The 20,738-nt window shown below is 46.5% G+C and overlaps 1 protein-coding gene across 1 annotated transcript in view; it reads left to right on the forward strand.

Annotated features, from left to right (window-relative positions):
- Nucleotides 1-20,738, forward strand: part of LOC106911476 (integrin alpha-M-like) — a 107,744-nt gene that overhangs the window by 30,655 nt on the left and 56,351 nt on the right. The window lies entirely within an intron of this gene.

The following is a 20,738-nucleotide window of genomic DNA, read 5'->3' on the forward strand; positions in this document are numbered from 1 at the left end:
GACTACAGACCACCCCTCATCACATTGAGATGGTCAGTTGATGACATCACCTTAACCCCGCCCACTTCCGACAGGAAGTCACCTGTTTTTTCTATTGTATGTCTTACTTTTACTCTCTAAGTCATATGGGTTTCATCCGGTGTAGGCTGACATGACATGATATGATGATGAACTCTCCCATGATGAACTCGACTGACCCGTGGGGGCGTGGCTAAGTCCCAAACTTTGACTATACAGCATGAAACATGAATGTGAAATAACTTCCAAATGCCAGGTCACAGCTGCATCAGACTTTCTATGTCTCATTATAGACCAGCCTTCATCATAGTTAGGTGGTCGATTGATGACATCACCCTAGCCCCGCCCACTTCCGACAGGAAGTAACCTCTTTCTTCAATTGTATGTCTTACTTTTACTCTCTAATTCTTATGGGTTTCATCCTGTGCAGGCTGACATGAAATGACATGATGATGAACTCTCCCATGATGAACTCTACTGACCCGTGGGGGCGTGGCTAAGTCCCAAACTTTGACTATACACCATGAAACATGAATGTGAAATAACTTCCAAATGCCAGGTCAGAGCTGCATCAGACTTTCTATGTCTCATTATAGACCAGACCTCATCACAGTTAGGTGGTCGATTGATGACATCACCTTAGCCACGCCCACTTCCGACAGGAAGTCACCTGTTTTTTCTACTGTATGTCTGACTTTTACTCTCTAAGTCATATGGGTTTCATGCTTTGCAGACTGACATAAAATGACATGAAGATGAACTCTGTAAATGCCTACTGACCCGTGGAGGCGTGGCCAGATGGCAGTCCCTCGCCATATGCAAACGATCATCTCTTATTCACACACGCATCATCCCATTTGCTCCAGACTTTTTATGAGTGACACTTGTGAACCTCTAAGGAGCCCAATAGAGTTTAATTGCAATTTGACTCCACTGCGCACCCAGGTTAATCAAACACCTGTGTCTCCTTGCGATATCAGCTGATCTACACCAGATTTTTGTGCATTGTCTGGGAGCAATGTCGAACATGACAGGTGACTATCTTCAGGGCGGGTTTGGCAGCTCCTTGAGAGCAAGGCGGTGGCTGGGGGTAGGCGGTGGCTGGGGTGACATGGTGCTGAGGGGAGGCAGTGGCTGGGGGGAGGTGGTGCTGAGGGGAGGCGGTGGCTGGGGGGAGGTGGTGCTGGAACATACGCGGTGGCTATAGGCTTGAGCGGCGCTTGGCTGCGAGGGCCGCTTGAGGCTCCGCGGAGCTTTAATTATAGTTCTTGTGCCAAATGAATTGGCTTTTTGGGGGCTTTATCATATTCAAAAACTCACCAAACTTGGCGGGGCCATAGAGTCTGGTGAAAATTTACGTATTTTAAGGTCCCCGGAAAAATCGCACCAGAAACAGCTCAAGGGCGCCACCTAGCAACTTTCAAAAGACCCTTTCCTATTCACTTACTTTATCGTAGAGACTTGAAATTTGGTACACTTGTAGAGCTCCCCAAAACACTAAGAATTTACAATTAATGTCATAGTGCAAGTATCACAGATTGTCGGCCATTTTGGATTGAAGTTCCGATTTTGACCCGATTTTGGCCGTTTACAGGGTTCGCATTTTTTCGAACTTGTCCTAGGGATTTCGATCGATCGGCTTGAAACTCGGTCAGATCGTTCATAAGGCATGGCCGATCCAAAGTTATCGTAGGTTTGCGTTTTCGGGCTTGCTGAAGGGGTCTTTCCGGGGGTCAAAGGTCACCGATTCGCCATGAAACATCAAACTGTTATAACTCTTTGAAAAAAACTCATAGAAGCACCAAACTTTCAGTGATTGATCATCATGGGATGCTCTACAATACCCAACGGTCAAATGATGACGTCACTTAGGCCACGCCCCCTGAGAACAGGAAGTGTCATTTTTTACGCTGAACGGTCGCTATCTAACCCCTTTGACCTAATCGAGGTGAAACTGTGTCCACAGACAGAAAACATGTTGGTGTGTTGAGGATTCCAAGCCAAGCTCATTTGAATCCAGCAGGTGGGCGTGGCGGCCTGGCGAAGTGACCCTAAACGCCGTGTCCTTACGTTTGGCTGTGGATTCCACAATTTTGAGGCCAGCTGCACCAAACTTGACATGAGTGATCCTGGTAGGGTCCCCTACGATCCTATGTTGTCATAGTCTGACGTCATCTAAGCCCCGCCCCCTCAGAACAGGAAGTGCTTTTTTTTCCATGGAAAGCTGCCTTTCTGGCTCACTGCACCTAATCAACATGATTCTGTGTTGGATGACAGATAACATGTTAGTCTCACTTGCTTTAAAGCGCCAAGAGTCTTCTGTAGAGGGCGTGGCCGTGGGGCCGCGGCGAAGCAGAGGTAACGCCGCCGCCATACGTTTGGCTCTAGATTCCACATCGTTCAGCCCAGCTGCACCAAACTCACTAGGATGCATCCTTATCCATCCCCGAACAGGAATCCATAACAGTCGTTGATGGGCGTGGCCTAATTTATCTACAGCGCCCCCTAGAAATTTTTAAATGATCAGCCCCAAGCCATGCTTTAACCTAGAATTATGAAACTTGGTACACATGTGTATCATGTCAGGACCTACAAAAAAGTCTCTTGGAGCCATGGTGCAAACCCAACAGGAAGTCGGCCATTTTGGATCAAAATCAGCCATTTCCTCTTTTTCATAGACATCGCATCTGATCTATCTCCTCCTGCAGCTTTTGAGATAGAGACTTCAAACTCAGTCAGCAGAGACTTGAGACATTAAAGATGAAAAGTTATCGTAGGAATTTTTCTATGTCAAAGCATGTGGGCGTGGCTAAGTCCCAAACTTTGACTATTCGCCATGAAACATCAAGATGCAATAACTTCCACATAGAAGGTCACAGCTGCATCAGACTTCCTATATCTGACTACAGACCACCCCTCATCACATTGAGATGGTCAGTTGATGACATCACCTTAACCCCGCCCACTTCCGACAGGAAGTCACCTGTTTTTTCTATTGTATGTCTTACTTTTACTCTCTAAGTCATATGGGTTTCATCCGGTGTAGGCTGACATGACATGATATGATGATGAACTCTCCCATGATGAACTCGACTGACCCGTGAGGGCGTGGCTAAGTCCCAAACTTTGACTATACAGCATGAAACATGAATGTGAAATAACTTCCAAATGCCAGGTCAGAGCTGCATCAGACTTTCTATGTCTCATTATAGATAAGCCCTCATCACAGTTATGTGGTCGATTGATGACATCACCCTTGCCCCGCCCACTTCCGACAGGAAGTGACCTGTTTTTTCTACTGTATGTCTTACTTTTACACTCTAAAACATGTTGGTGTGTCATGGATTCCAACCCTGTGCAGACTGACATAAAATGAGATGATGATGAACTCTGTAAAGGCCTGCTGACCCGTGGGGGCGTGACAAAATGGCTGTCCCTCGCCATATGCATACGATCGTCTCTTATTCACAGACGCATCATCCGATTTGCACCAGACTTTTTATGAGTGACACTTGTTAACCTCTAAGGAGCCCAATAGAGTTTAATTGCAATTTCACTCCACTGCGCCCCCTAGGTTAATCAAACAGCTGTATCTCCTTGCCACATGGCCCAATCTGCTCCAGATTGGGGGTGCATGGCCAGGGAACGCTGCCGAAGGCATCGAAGCGGATCGCGTGGAGGACGGCGCGCGAGCGTCGGCGGTGGCCGGCGGGAGGCGGTGCTGGAACATCCGCGGTGGCTATAGGCTTGAGCGGCGCTTGGCTGCGAGGGCCGCTTGAGGCTCCGCGGAGCTTTAATTAGGCCCGAGCAGCTAAGCGCTGCGAGAGCCTATTGAAACTGTACTGTTTATTATTATTAGGCCCGAGCAGCTAAGCGCTGCGAGAGCCTATTGAAACCTTGCTGTTTCTTATTATTATAGTTCTTCAGCCAAATTAATTGGCTTTTTGGGGGCTTTATCATATTCAAAAACTCACCAAACTTGGCGGGGGCATAGAGCCCGTGTAAAATTTACGTATTTTAAGGTACCTGCAAAAATCGCACAAGAAACGGCTCAAGGGCGCCACCTACCAACTTTCAAAAGACCCTTTCCTATTCACTTACTTTATCGTACAGACTTGAAACTTGGTACACTTGTAGAGCTCCCCAAGACACTCTGAATTTACAATTAATGTCATAGTGCAAGTATCACAGATTGTCGGCCATTTTGGATTGAAGTTCCGATTTTGACCCGATTTTGGCCGTTTACAGGGTTCGCATTTGATCGAACTTGTCCTAGGGATTTCGATCGATCGGCTTCAAACTCGGTCAGATCGTTCATAAGGCATGGCCGATCCAAAGTTATCGTAGGTTTGCGTTTTCGGGCTTGCTGAAGGGGTCTTTCCGGGGGTCAAAGGTCACCGATTCGCCATGAAACATCAAACTGTTATAACTCTTTGAAAAAAACTCATAGAAGCACCAAACTTTCAGTGATTGATCATCATGGGATGCTCTACAATACCCAACGGTCAAATGATGACGTCACTTAGGCCACGCCCCCTGAGAACAGGAAGTGTCATTTTTTACGCTGAACGGTCGCTATCTGACCCCTTTGACCTAATCGAGGTGAAACTGTGTCCACAGACAGAAAACATGTTGGTGTGTTGAGGATTCCAAGCCAAGCTCATTTGAATCCAGCAGGTGGGCGTGGCGGCGTGGCGAAGTGACCCTAAACGCCGTGTCCTTACGTTTGGCTGTGGATTCCACAATTTTGAGGCCAGCTGCACCAAACTTGACATGAGTGATCCTGGTAGGGTCCCCTACGATCCTATGTTGTCATAGTCTGACGTCATCTAAGCCCCGCCCCCTCAGAACAGGAAGTGCTTTTTTTTCCATGGAAAGCTGCCTTTCTGGCTCACTGCACCTAATCAACATGATTCTGTGTTGGATGACAGATAACATGTTAGTCTCACTTGCTTTAAAGCGCCAAGAGTCTTCTGTAGAGGGCGTGGCCGTGGGACCGCGGCGAAGCAGAGGTAACGCCGCCGCCATACGTTTGGCTCTAGATTCCACATCGTTCAGCCCAGCTGCACCAAACTCACTAGGATGCATCCTTATCCATCCCCGAACAGGAATCCATAACAGTCGTTGATGGGCGTGGCCTAATTTCTCTACAGCGCCCCCTAGAAATTTTTAAATGATCAGCCCCAAGCCATGCTTTAACCTAGAATTATGAAACTTGGTACACATGTGTATCATGTCAGGACCTACAAAAAAGTCTCTTGGAGCCATGGTGCAAACCCAACAGGAAGTCGGCCATTTTGGATCAAAATCAGCCATTTCCTCTTTTTCATAGACATCGCATCTGATCTATCTCCTCCTGCAGCTTTTGAGATAGAGACTTCAAACTCAGTCAGCAGAGACTTGAGACATTAAAGATGAAAAGTTATCGTAGGAATTTTTCTATGTCAAAGCATGTGGGCGTGGCTAAGTCCCAAACTTTGACTATTCGCCATGAAACATCAAGATGCAATAACTTCCACATAGAAGGTCACAGCTGCATCAGACTTCCTATATCTGACTACAGACCACCCCTCATCACATTGAGATGGTCAGTTGATGACATCACCTTAACCCCGCCCACTTCCGACAGGAAGTCACCTGTTTTTTCTATTGTATGTCTTACTTTTACTCTCTAAGTCATATGGGTTTCATCCGGTGTAGGCTGACATGACATGATATGATGATGAACTCTCCCATGATGAACTCGACTGACCCGTGGGGGCGTGGCTAAGTCCCAAACTTTGACTATACAGCATGAAACATGAATGTGAAATAACTTCCAAATGCCAGGTCACAGCTGCATCAGACTTTCTATGTCTCATTATAGACCAGCCTTCATCATAGTTAGGTGGTCGATTGATGACATCACCCTAGCCCCGCCCACTTCCGACAGGAAGTAACCTCTTTCTTCAATTGTATGTCTTACTTTTACTCTCTAATTCTTATGGGTTTCATCCTGTGCAGGCTGACATGAAATGAAATGATGATGAACTCTCCCATGATGAACTCTACTGACCCGTGGGGGCGTGGCTAAGTCCCAAACTTTGACTATACACCATGAAACATGAATGTGAAATAACTTCCTAATGCCAGGTCACAGCTGCAACAGACTTTCTATGTCTCATTATAGACCAGCCATCATGACAGTTAGGTGGTCGATTGATGACATAACATTAGCCCCGCCCACTTCCGACAGGAAGTCACCTGTTTTTTCTACTGTATGTCTTACTTTTTCTCTCTAATTCTTATGGGTTTCATCCTGTCCTGACTGACATGAAATGAAATGATGATGAACTCTCCCATGATGAACTCGACTGACCCGTGGGGGCGTGGCTAAGTCCCAAACTTTGACTATACAGCATGAAACATGAATGTGAAATAACTTCCAAATGCCAGGTCACAGCTGCATCAGACTTTCTATGTCTCATTATAGACCAGCCTTCATCATAGTTAGGTGGTCGATTGATGACATCACCCTAGCCCCGCCCACTTCCGACAGGAAGTAACCTCTTTCTTCAATTGTATGTCTTACTTTTACTCTCTAATTCTTATGGGTTTCATCCTGTGCAGGCTGACATGAAATGAAATGATGATGAACTCTCCCATGATGAACTCTACTGACCCGTGGGGGCGTGGCTAAGTCCCAAACTTTGACTATACACCATGAAACATGAATGTGAAATAACTTCCTAATGCCAGGTCACAGCTGCAACAGACTTTCTATGTCTCATTATAGACCAGCCATCATGACAGTTAGGTGGTCGATTGATGACATAACATTAGCCCCGCCCACTTCCGACAGGAAGTCACCTGTTTTTTCTACTGTATGTCTTACTTTTTCTCTCTAATTCTTATGGGTTTCATCCTGTCCTGACTGACATGAAATGAAATGATGATGAACTCTGACGTGATGAACTCTACTGACCCGTGGGGGCGTGGCTAAGTCCCAAACTTTGAATATACATCATGAAACATTAATGTGAAATTACTTCCTAATGCCAGGTCACAGATGCATCAGACTTTCTATGTCTCATTATAGATAAGCCCTCATCACAGTTACGTGGTCGATTGATGACGTCACCTTAGCCCCGCCCACTTCAGACAGGAAGTCACCTGTTTTTTCTACTGTATGTCTTACTTTTTCTCTCTATTTCACATGGGTGTCATCCTTTGCAGACTGACATAAAATGACATGAAGATGAACTCTGCCGTGATGAACTCTACTGACCCGTGGGGGCGTGGCTAAGTCCCAAACTTTGAATATACATCATGAAACATGAATGTGAAATTACTTCCTAATGCCAGGTCACAGATGCATCAGACTTTCTATGTCTCATTATAGACCAGCCCTCATCACAGTTAGGTGGTCGATTGATGACATCACCGTAGCCCCGCCCACTTCCGACATTAAGTCACCTGTTTTTTATACTGTATGTCTTACTTTTACACTCTAAAACATGTTGGTGTGTCATGGATTCCAACCCTGTGCACACTGACATAACATGAGATGATGATGAACTCTGTCAATGCCTACTGACCCGTGGGGACGTGGCAAAATGGCTGTCCCTCGCCATATACATACGATCGTCTCTTATTCACAAACGCATCATCCGATTTACACCAGACTTTTTATGAGTGACACTTGTGAACCTCTAAGAAGCCCAATACAGTTTAATTGCAATTTGACTCCACTGCGCCCCCTATGTTAATCAAACAGCTGTATCTCCTTGCCACATGGCCCAATCTGCTCCAGATTTTGGGTGCATCGCCAGGGAATGCTGCCGAAGGCATCAAAGCGGATCGCATGGAGGACGGCGCGCGAGCGTTGGCGGTGGCTGGGGGGAGGTGGTGCTGAGGGGAGGCGGTGGCTGGGGGTAGGAGGTGCTGAGGGGAGGCGGTGCTGGAACATCCGCGGTGGCTAGGCTTGAGCGGCGCTTGGCTGCGAGGGCCGCTTGAGGCTCCGCGGAGCTTTAATTATAGTTCTTGTGCCAAATGAATTGGCTTTTTGGGGGCTTTATCATATTCAAAAACTCACCAAACTTGGCGGGGGCATAGAGCCCGGTGAAAATTTACGTATTTTAAGGTCCTCGGAAAAATCGCACAAGAAACGGCTAAAGGGCGCCACCTAGCAACTTTCGAAAGACCCTTTCCTATTCACTTGCTTCATCGTAGAGACTTGAAACTTGGTACACTTGTACAGCTCCCCAAAACACTGAGAATTTACAATTAATGTCATAGTGCAAGTATCACAGATTGTCGGCCATTTTGGATTAAAGTTCCGATTTTGAACCGATTTTGGGCGTTTGCAGGGTTCGCATTTGATCGAACTTGTCCTAGGGATTTCGATCGATCGGCTTGAAACTCGGTCAGATCGTTCATAAGGCATGGCCGATCCAAAGTTATCGTAGGTTTGCGTTTTCGGGCTTGCTGAAGGGGTCTTTCCGGGGGTCAAAGGTCACCGATTCGCCATGAAACATCAAACTGTTATAACTCTTTGAAAAAAACTCATAGAAGCACCAAACTTTCAGTGATTGATCATCATGGGATGCTCTACAATACCCAACGGTCAAATGATGACGTCACTTAGGCCACGCCCCCTGAGAACAGGAAGTGTCATTTTTTACGCTGAACGGTCGCTATCTGACCCCTTTGACCTAATCGAGGTGAAACTGTGTCCACAGACAGAAAACATGTTGGTGTGTTGAGGATTCCAAGCCAAGCTCATTTGAATCCAGCAGGTGGGCGTGGCGGCGTGGCGAAGTGACCCTAAACGCCGTGTCCTTACGTTTGGCTGTGGATTCCACAATTTTGAGGCCAGCTGCACCAAACTTGACATGAGTGATCCTGGTAGGGTCCCCTACGATCCTATGTTGTCATAGTCTGACGTCATCTAAGCCCCGCCCCCTCAGAACAGGAAGTGCTTTTTTTTCCATGGAAAGCTGCCTTTCTGGCTCACTGCACCTAATCAACATAATTCTGTGTTGGATGACAGATAACATGTTAGTCTCACTTGCTTTAAAGCGCCAAGAGTCTTCTGTAGAGGGCGTGGCCGTGGGACCGCGGCGAAGCAGAGGTAACGCCGCCGCCATACGTTTGGCTCTAGATTCCACATCGTTCAGCCCAGCTGCACCAAACTCACTAGGATGCATCCTTATCCATCCCCGAACAGGAATCCATAACAGTCGTTGATGGGCGTGGCCTAATTTCTCTACAGCGCCCCCTAGAAATTTTTAAATGATCAGCCCCAAGCCATGCTTTAACCTAGAATTATGAAACTTGGTACACATGTGTATCATGTCAGGACCTACAAAAAAGTCTCTTGGAGCCATGGTGCAAACCCAACAGGAAGTCGGCCATTTTGGATCAAAATCAGCCATTTCCTCTTTTTCATAGACATCGCATCTGATCTATCTCCTCCTGCAGCTTTTGAGATAGAGACTTCAAACTCAGTCAGCAGAGACTTGAGACATTAAAGATGAAAAGTTATCGTAGGAATTTTTCTACGTCAAAGCATGTGGGCGTGGCTAAGTCCCAAACTTTGACTATTCGCCATGAAACATCAAGATGCAATAACTTCCACATAGAAGGTCACAGCTGCATCAGACTTCCTATATCTGACTACAGACCACCCCTCATCACATTGAGATGGTCAGTTGATGACATCACCTTAACCCCGCCCACTTCCGACAGGAAGTCACCTGTTTTTTCTATTGTATGTCTTACTTTTACTCTCTAAGTCATATGGGTTTCATCCGGTGTAGGCTGACATGACATGATATGATGATGAACTCTCCCATGATGAACTCGACTGACCCGTGGGGGCGTGGCTAAGTCCCAAACTTTGACTATACACCATGAAACATGAATGTGAAATAACTTCCAAATGCCAGGTCACAGCTGCATCAGACTTTCTATGTCTCATTATAGACCAGCCTTCATCATAGTTAGGTGGTCGATTGATGACATCACCCTAGCCCCGCCCACTTCCGACAGGAAGTAACCTCTTTCTTCAATTGTATGTCTTACTTTTACTCTCTAATTCTTATGGGTTTCATCCTGTGCAGGCTGACATGAAATGACATGATGATGAACTCTGCCGTGATGAACTCTACTGACCCGTGGGGGCGTGGCTAAGTCCCAAACTTTGAATATACATCATGAAACATGAATGTGAAATTACTTCCTAATGCCAGGTCACAGATGCATCAGACTTTCTATGTCTCATTATAGACCAGCCCTCATCACAGTTAGGTGGTCGATTGATGACATCACCTTAGCCCCGCCCACTTCCGACAAGAAGTAACCTCTTTCTTCAATTGTATGTCTTACTTTTACTCTCTAATTCTTATGGGTTTCATCCTGTGCAGGCTGACATGAAATGACATGATGATGAACTCTCCCATGATGAACTCTACTGACCCGTGGGGGCGTGGCTAAGTCCCAAACTTTGACTATACACCATGAAACATGAATGTGAAATAACTTCCAAATGCCAGGTCAGAGCTGCATCAGACTTTCTATGTCTCATTATAGATAAGCCCTCATCACAGTTAGGTGGTCGATTGATGACATCACCCTTGCCCCGCCCACTTCCGACAGGAAGTGACCTGTTTTTTCTACTGTATGTCTTACTTTTACACTCTAAAAAATGTTGGTGTGTCATGGATTCCAACCCTGTGCAGACTGACATAAAATGAGATGATGATGAACTCTGTAAAGGCCTGCTGACCCGTGGGGGCGTGACAAAATGGCTGTCCCTCGCCATATGCATACGATCGTCTTATTCACAGACGCATCATCCGATTTGCACCAGACTTTTTATGAGTGACACTTGTTAACCTCTAAGGAGCCCAATAGAGTTTAATTGCAATTTCACTCCACTGCGCCCCCTAGGTTAATCAAACAGCTGTATCTCCTTGCCACATGGCCCAATCTGCTCCAGATTGGGGGTGCATGGCCAGGGAACGCTGCCGAAGGCATCGAAGCGGATCGCGTGGAGGACGGCGCGCGAGCGTCGGCGGTGGCCGGCGGGAGGCGGTGCTGGAACATCCGCGGTGGCTATAGGCTTGAGCGGCGCTTGGCTGCGAGGGCCGCTTGAGGCTCCGCGGAGCTTTAATTAGGCCCGAGCAGCTAAGCGCTGCGAGAGCCTATTGAAACTGTACTGTTTTATTATTTTTATTGTGCCAAAAGAATTGGCTTTTTGGGGGCTTTCTCATATTCAAAAACTCACCAAACTTGGCGGGGGCATAGAGCCCGTGTAAAATTTACGTATTTTAAGGTCCCCAGAAAAATCGCACAAGAAACGGCTCAAGGGCGCCACCTAGCAACTTTCAAAGGACCCTTTCCTATTCACTTACTTTATCGTAGAGACTTGAAACTTGGTACACTTGTACAGCTCCCCAAAACACTCAGAATTTACAATTAATGTCATAGTGCAAGTATCACAGATTGTCGGCCATTTTGGATTAAAGTTCCGATTTTGACCCGATTTTGGGCGTTTGCAGGGTTCGCATTTGATCGAACTTGTCCTAGGGATTTCGATCGATCGGCTTCAAACTCGGTCAGATCGTTCATAAGGCATGGCCGATCCAAAGTTATCGTAGGTTTGCGTTTTCGGGCTTGCTGAAGGGGTCTTTCCGGGGGTCAAAGGTCACCGATTCGCCATGAAACATCAAACTGTTATAACTCTTTGAAAAAAACTCATAGAAGCACCAAACTTTCAGTGATTGATCATCATGGGATGCTCTACAATACCCAACGGTCAAATGATGACGTCACTTAGGCCACGCCCCCTGAGAACAGGAAGTGTCATTTTTTACGCTGAACGGTCGCTATCTGACCCCTTTGACCTAATCGAGGTGAAACTGTGTCCACAGACAGAAAACATGTTGGTGTGTTGAGGATTCCAAGCCAAGCTCATTTGAATCCAGCAGGTGGGCGTGGCGGCGTGGCGAAGTGACCCTAAACGCCGTGTCCTTACGTTTGGCTGTGGATTCCACAATTTTGAGGCCAGCTGCACCAAACTTGACATGAGTGATCCTGGTAGGGTCCCCTACGATCCTATGTTGTCATAGTCTGACGTCATCTAAGCCCCGCCCCCTCAGAACAGGAAGTGCTTTTTTTTCCATGGAAAGCTGCCTTTCTGGCTCACTGCACCTAATCAACATGATTCTGTGTTGGATGACAGATAACATGTTAGTGTCACTTGCTTTAAAGCGCCAAGAGTCTTCTGTAGAGGGCGTGGCCGTGGGACCGCGGCGAAGCAGAGGTAACGCCGCCGCCATACGTTTGGCTCTAGATTCCACATCGTTCAGCCCAGCTGCACCAAACTCACTAGGATGCATCCTTATCCATCCCCGAACAGGAATCCATAACAGTCGTTGATGGGCGTGGCCTAATTTCTCTACAGCGCCCCCTAGAAATTTTTAAATGATCAGCCCCAAGCCATGCTTTAACCTAGAATTATGAAACTTGGTACACATGTGTATCATGTCAGGACCTACAAAAAAGTCTCTTGGAGCCATGGTGCAAACCCAACAGGAAGTCGGCCATTTTGGATCAAAATCAGCCATTTCCTCTTTTTCATAGACATCGCATCTGATCTATCTCCTCCTGCAGCTTTTGAGATAGAGACTTCAAACTCAGTCAGCAGAGACTTGAGACATTAAAGATGAAAAGTTATCGTAGGAATTTTTCTATGTCAAAGCATGTGGGCGTGGCTAAGTCCCAAACTTTGACTATTCGCCATGAAACATCAAGATGCAATAACTTCCACATAGAAGGTCACAGCTGCATCAGACTTATTATATCTGACTACAGACCACCCCTCATCACATTGAGATGGTCAGTTGATGACATCACCTTAACCCCGCCCACTTCCGACAGGAAGTCACCTGTTTTTTCTATTGTATGTCTTACTTTTACTCTCTAAGTCATATGGGTTTCATCCGGTGTAGGCTGACATGACATGATATGATGATGAACTCTCCCATGATGAACTCGACTGACCCGTGGGGGCGTGGCTAAGTCCCAAACTTTGACTATACAGCATGAAACATGAATGTGAAATAACTTCCAAATGCCAGGTCAGAGCTTCATCAGACTTTCTATGTCTCATTATAGACCAGTCCTCATCACAGTTAGGTGGTCGATTGATGACATCACCTTAGCCCCGCCCACTTCCGACAGGAAGTCACCTGTTTTTTCTACTGTATGTCTGACTTTTACTCTCTAAGTCATATGGGTTTCATCCTGTGCAGACTGACATAAAATGCCATGAAGATGAACTCTGTCAATGGCATCTGACCCTTGTGGGTGTGGCAAAAATGGCTGTCCCTCGCCATATGCATACGATCGTCTCTTATTGACAAACGCATCATCCCATTTGCTCCAGACTTTTTATGAGTGACACTTGTGAACCTCTAAGGAGCCCAATAGAGTTTAATTGCAATTTGACTCTACTGCGCACCCAGGTTAATCAAACACCTGTGTCTCCTTGCGATATCAGCTGATCTACACCAGATTTTTGTGCATTGACTGGGAGCAATGTCGAACATGAAAGGGTGACTATCTTCAGGGCGGGTTTGGCAGCTCCGTGAGAGCAAGGCGGTGGCTGGGGGTAGGCGGTGGCTGGGGTGACATGGTGCTGAGGGGAGGCAGTGGCTGGGGGGAGGTGGTGCTGAGGGGAGGCGGTGGCTGAGGGGAGGCGGTGCTGGAACATCCGCGGTGGCTATAGGCTTGAGCGGCGCTTGGCTGCGAGGGCCGCTTGAGGCTCCGCGGAGCTTTAATTAGGCCCGAGCAGCTAAGCGCTGCGAGAGCCTATTGTTTTCGTGCTGTTTATTATTATTATTTTTATTGTGCCAAAAGAATTGGCTTTTTGGGGGCTTTCTCATATTCAAAAACTCACCAAACTTGGCGGGGGCATAGAGCCCGTGTAAAATTTACGTATTTTAAGGTCCCCAGAAAAATCGCACAAGAAACGGCTCAAGGGCGCCACCTAGCAACTTTCAAAAGACCCTTTCCTATTCACTTACTTTATCGTAGAGACTTGAAACTTGGTACACTTGTAGAGCTCCGCAAGACACTCTGAATTTACAATTAATGTCATAGTGCAAGTATCACAGATTGTCGGCCATTTTGGATTGAAGTTCCGATTTTGACCCGATTTTGGCCGTTTACAGGGTTCGCATTTGATCGAACTTGTCCTAGGGATTTCGATCGATCGGCTTCAAACTCGGTCAGATCGTTCATAAGGCATGGCCGATCCAAAGTTATCGTAGGTTTGCGTTTTCGGGCTTGCTGAAGGGGTCTTTCCGGGGGTCAAAGGTCACCGATTCGCCATGAAACATCAAACTGTTATAACTCTTTGAAAAAAACTCATAGAAGCACCAAACTTTCAGTGATTGATCATCATGGGATGCTCTACAATACCCAACGGTCAAATGATGACGTCACTTAGGCCACGCCCCCTGAGAACAGGAAGTGTCATTTTTTACGCTGAACGGTCGCTATCTGACCCCTTTGACCTAATCGAGGTGAAACTGTGTCCACAGACAGAAAACATGTTGGTGTGTTGAGGATTCCAAGCCAAGCTCATTTGAATCCAGCAGGTGGGCGTGGCGGCGTGGCGAAGTGACCCTAAACGCCGTGTCCTTACGTTTGGCTGTGGATTCCACAATTTTGAGGCCAGCTGCACCAAACTTGACATGAGTGATCCTGGTAGGGTCCCCTACGATCCTATGTTGTCATAGTCTGACGTCATCTAAGCCCCGCCCCCTCAGAACAGGAAGTGCTTTTTTTTCCATGGAAAGCTGCCTTTCTGGCTCACTGCACCTAATCAACATGATTCTGTGTTGGATGACAGATAACATGTTAGTCTCACTTGCTTTAAAGCGCCAAGAGTCTTCTGTAGAGGGCGTGGCCGTGGGACCGCGGCGAAGCAGAGGTAACGCCGCCGCCATACGTTTGGCTCTAGATTCCACATCGTTCAGCCCAGCTGCACCAAACTCACTAGGATGCATCCTTATCCATCCCCGAACAGGAATCCATAACAGTCGTTGATGGGCGTGGCCTAATTTCTCTACAGCGCCCCCTAGAAATTTTTAAATGATCAGCCCCAAGCCATGCTTTAACCTAGAATTATGAAACTTGGTACACATGTGTATCATGTCAGGACCTACAAAAAAGTCTCTTGGAGCCATGGTGCAAACCCAACAGGAAGTCGGCCATTTTGGATCAAAATCAGCCATTTCCTCTTTTTCATAGAGATCGCATCTGATCTATCTCCTCCTGCAGCTTTTGAGATAGAGACTTCAAACTCAGTCAGCAGAGACTTGAGACATTAAAGATGAAAAGTTATCGTAGGAATTTTTCTATGTCAAAGCATGTGGGCGTGGCTAAGTCCCAAACTTTGACTATTCGCCATGAAACATCAAGATGCAATAACTTCCACATAGAAGGTCACAGCTGCATCAGACTTCCTATATCTGACTACAGACCACCCCTCATCACATTGAGATGGTCAGTTGATGACATCACCTTAACCCCGCCCACTTCCGACAGGAAGTCACCTGTTTTTTCTATTGTATGTCTTACTTTTACTCTAAGTCATATGGGTTTCATCCGGTGTAGGCTGACATGACATGATATGATGATGAACTCTCCCATGATGAACTCGACTGACCCGTGGGGGCGTGGCTAAGTCCCAAACTTTGACTATACAGCATGAAACATGAATGTGAAATAACTTCCAAATGCCAGGTCACAGCTGCATCAGACTTTCTATGTCTCATTATAGACCAGCCTTCATCATAGTTAGGTGGTCGATTGATGACATCACCTTAGCCCCGCCCACTTCCGACAGGAAGTCACCTGTTTTTTCTACTGTATGTCTTACTTTTACACTCTAAAACATGTTGGTGTGTCATGGATTCCAACCCTGTGCACACTGACATAACATGAGATGATGATGAACTCTGTCAATGCCTACAGACCCGTGGGGGAGTGGCAAAATGGCTGTCCCTCGCCATATGCATACGATCGTCTCTTATTCACAAACGCATCATCCTATTTGCACCAGACTTTTTATGAGTGAAACTTGTGAACCTCTGAGGAGCCCAATACAGTTTAATTGCAATTTGACTCCACTGCGCCCCCTAGGTTAATCAAACAGCTGTATCTCCTTGCCACATGGCCCAATCTGCTCCAGATTTTGGGTGCATGGCCAGTGAACGCTGCCGAAGACATCGAAGCGGATCGCATGGAGGACGGCGCGCGAGCGTCGGCGGTGGCCGGCGGGAGGCGGTGCTGGAACATCCGCGGTGGCTATAGGCTTGAGCGGCGCTTGGCTGCGAGGGCCGCTTGAGGCTCCGCGGAGCTTTAATTATTATTATTTTTTTTATCTTCCCAAATGAATTGGCTTTTTGGGGGCTTTATCATATTCAAAAACTCACCATACTTGGCGGGGGCATAGAGCACGTGTAAAATTTACGTATTTTAAGGTACCTGGAAAAATCGCACAAGAAACGGCTCAAGGGCGCCACCTAGCAACTTTCAAAAGACCCTTTCCTATTCACTGACTTTATCGTAGAGACTTGAAACTTGGTACACTTGTAGAGCTCCCCAAGACACTCTGAATTTACAATTAATGTCATAGTGCAAGTATCACAGATTGTCGGCCATTTTGGATTGAAATTCCGATTTTGACCCGATTTTGGCCGTTTACAGGGTTCGCATTTGATCGAACTTGTCCTAGGGATTTCGATCGATCGGCTTCAAACTCGGTCAGATCGTTCAAAAGGCATGGCCGATCCAAAGTTATCGTAGGTTTGCGTTTTCGGGCTTGCTGAAGGGGTCTTTCCGGGGGTCAAAGGTCACCGATTCGCCATGAAACATCAAACTGTTATAACTCTTTGAAAAAAACTCATAGAAGCACCAAACTTTCAGTGATTGATCATCATGGGATGCTCTACAATACCCAAAGGTCAAATGATGACGTCACTTAGGCCACGCCCCCTGAGAACAGGAAGTGTCATTTTTTACGCTGAACGGTCGCTATCTGACCCCTTTGACCTAATCGAGGTGAAACTGTGTCCACAGACAGAAAACATGTTGGTGTGTTGAGGATTCCAAGCCAAGCTCATTTGAATCCAGCAGGTGGGCGTGGCGGCGTGGCGAAGTGACCCTAAACGCCGTGTCCTTACGTTTGGCTGTGGATTCCACAATTTTGAGGCCAGCTGCACCAAACTTGACATGAGTGATCCTGGTAGGGTCCCCTACGATCCTATGTTGTCATAGTCTGACGTCATCTAAGCCCCGCCCCCTCAGAACAGGAAGTGCTTTTTTTTCCATGGAAAGCTGCCTTTCTGGCTCACTGCACCTAATCAACATGATTCTGTGTTGGATGACATATAACATGTTAGTCTCACTTGCTTTAAAGCGCCAAGAGTCTTCTGTAGAGGGCGTGGCCGTGGGACCGCGGCGAAGCAGAGGTAACGCCGCCGCCATACGTTTGGCTCTAGATTCCACATCGTTCAGCCCAGCTGCACCAAACTCACTAGGATGCATCCTTATCCATCCCCGAACAGGAATCCATAACAGTCGTTGATGGGCGTGGCCTAATTTCTCTACAGCGCCCCCTAGAAATTTTTAAATGATCAGCCCCAAGCCATGCTTTAACCTAGAATTATGAAACTTGGTACACATGTGTATCATGTCAGGACCTACAAAAAAGTCTCTTGGAGCCATGGTGCAAACCCAACAGGAAGTCGGCCATTTTGGATCAAAATCAGCTATTTCCTCTTTTTCATAGACATCGCATCTGATCTATCTCCTCCTGCAGCTTTTGAGATAGAGACTTCAAAGTCAGTCAGCAGAGACTTGAGAGATTAAAGATGAAAAGTTATCGTAGGAATTTTTCTATGTCAAAGCATGTGGGCGTGGCTAAGTCCCAAACTTTGACTATTCGCCATGAAACATCAAGATGCAATAACTTCCACATAGAAGGTCACAGCTGCATAAGACTTCCTATATCTGACTACAGACCACCCCTCATCACATTGAGATGGTCAGTTGATGACATCACCCTTGCCCCGCCCACTTCCGACAGGAAGTCACCTGTTTTTTCTACTGTATGTCTTACTTTTTCTCTCTAATTCTTATGGGTTTCATCCTGTGCAGACTGACATGAAATGAAATGATGATGAACTCTGCCGTGATGAACTCTACTGACCCGTGGGGGCGTGGCTAAGTCCCAAACTTTGAATATACATCATGAAACATGAATGTGAAATTACTTCCTAATGCCAGGTCACAGATGCATCAGACTTTCTATGTGTCATTATAGACCAGCCTTCATGACAGTTAGGTGGTCGATTGATGACATAACATTAGCCCCGCCCACTTCCGACAGGAAGTCACCTGTTTTTTCTACTGTATGTCTTACTTTTTCTCTCTAATTCTTATGGGTTTCATCCTGTCCTGACTGACATGAAATGAAATGATGATGAACTTATTGATGATGAACTCATTGATGATGTACTCTAAGCAGCCCCAAGCCATTCTTTAACCTAGAATTATGAAACTTGGTACACATGTGTATAATGTCAGGACCTACAAAAAAGTCTCTTGGAGCCATGGTGCAAACCCAACAGGAAGTCGGCCATTTTGGATCAAAATCCGCCATTTACTGTTTTTCATAGACATCGCATCTGATCTATCTCCTCCTGCAGCTTTTGAGATAGAGACTTCAAACTCAGTCAGCAGAGACTTGAGACATTAAAGATGAAAAGTTATCGTAGGAATTTTTCTATGTCAAAGCATGTGGGCGTGGCTAAGTCCCAAACTTTGACTATTCGCCATGAAACATCAAGATGCAATAACTTCCACATAGAAGGTCACAGCTGCATCAGACTTCCTATATCTGACTACAGACCACCCCTCATCACATTGAGATGGTCAGTTGATGACATCACCTTAACCCCGCCCACTTCCGACAGGAAGTCACCTGTTTTTTCTATTGTATGTCTTACTTTTACTCTCTAAATCATATGGGTTTCATCCTGTGCAGGCTGACATGAAATGACATGATGATGAACTCTCCCATGATGAACTCTACTGACCCGTGGGGGCGTGGCTAAGTCCCAAACTTTGACTATACACCATGAAACATGAATGTGAAATAACTTCCAAATGCCAGGTCAGAGCTGCATCAGACTTTCTATGTCTCATTATAGATAAGCCCTCATCACAGTTATGTGGTCGATTGATGACATCACCCTTGCCCCGCCCACTTCCGACAGGAAGTCACCTGTTTTTTATACTGTATGTCTTACTTTTTCTCTCTAATTCTTATGGGTTTCATCCTGTGCAGACTGACATGAAATGAAATGATGATGAACTCTGCCGTGATGAACTCTACTGACCCGTGGGGGCGTGGCTAAGTCCCAAACTTTGAATATACATCATGAAACATGAATGTGAAATTACTTCCTAATGCCAGGTCACAGATGCATCAGACTTTCTATGTCTCATTATAGACCAGCCCTCATCACAGTTAGGTGGTCGATTGATGACATCACCTTAGCCCCGCCCACTTCCGACAGGAAGTCACCTGTTTTTTATACTGTATGTCTTACTTTTACACTCTAAAACATGTTGGTGTGTCATGGATTCCAACCCTGTGCACACTGACATAACATGACATGATGATGAACTCTGTCAATGCCTACTGACCCGTGGGGGAGTGGCAAAATGGCTGTCCCTCGCCATATGCATACGATCGTCTCTTATTCACAAACGCATCATCCTATTTGCACCAGACTTTTTATGAGTGAAACTTGTGAACCTCTGAGGAGCCCAATACAGTTTAATTGCAATTTGACTCCACTGCGCCCCCTAGGTTAATCAAACAGCTGTATCTCCTTGCCACATGGCCCAATCTGCTCCAGATTTTGGGTGCATGGCCAGTGAACGCTGCCGAAGACATCGAAGCGGATCGCGTGGAGGACGGCGCGCGAGCGTCGGCGGTGGCCGGCGGGAGGCGGTGCTGGAACATCCGCGGTGGCTATAGGCTTGAGCGGCGCTTGGCTGCGAGGGCCGCTTGAGGCTCCGCGGAGCTTTAATTAGGCCCGAGCAGCTAAGCGCTGCGAGAGCCTATTGAAACCTTGCTGTTTCTTATTATTATAGTTCTTCAGCCAAATGAATTGGCTTTTTGGGGGCTTTATCATACTCAAAAACTCACCAAACGTGGCGGGGGCATAGAGCCCGTGTAAAATTTACGTATTTTAAGGTCCCCAGAAAAATCGCTAAAGAAACGGCTCAAGGGCGCCACCTAGCAACTTTCAAAGGACCCTTTCCTATTCACTTACTTTATCGTAGAGACTTGAAACTTGGTACACTTGTAGAGCTCCCCAAAACACTCAGAATTTACAATTAATGTCATAGTGCAAGTATCACAGATTGTCGGCCATTTTGGATTAAAGTTCCGATTTTGACCCGATTTTGGGCGTTTGCAGGGTTCGCATTTGATCGAACTTGTCCTAGGGATTTCCATCGATCGGCTTCAAACTCGGTCAGATCGTTCATAAGGCATGGCCGATCCAAAGTTATCGTAGGTTTGCGTTTTCGGGCTTGCTGAAGGGGTCTTTCCGGGGGTCAAAGGTCACCGATTCGCCATGAAACAT

Source organism: Poecilia mexicana, unplaced genomic scaffold, assembly GCF_051168715.1.
Source record: "Poecilia mexicana isolate PSO_F unplaced genomic scaffold, ASM5116871v1 scaffold_19, whole genome shotgun sequence".
Taxonomy (NCBI): domain Eukaryota; kingdom Metazoa; phylum Chordata; class Actinopteri; order Cyprinodontiformes; family Poeciliidae; genus Poecilia; species Poecilia mexicana.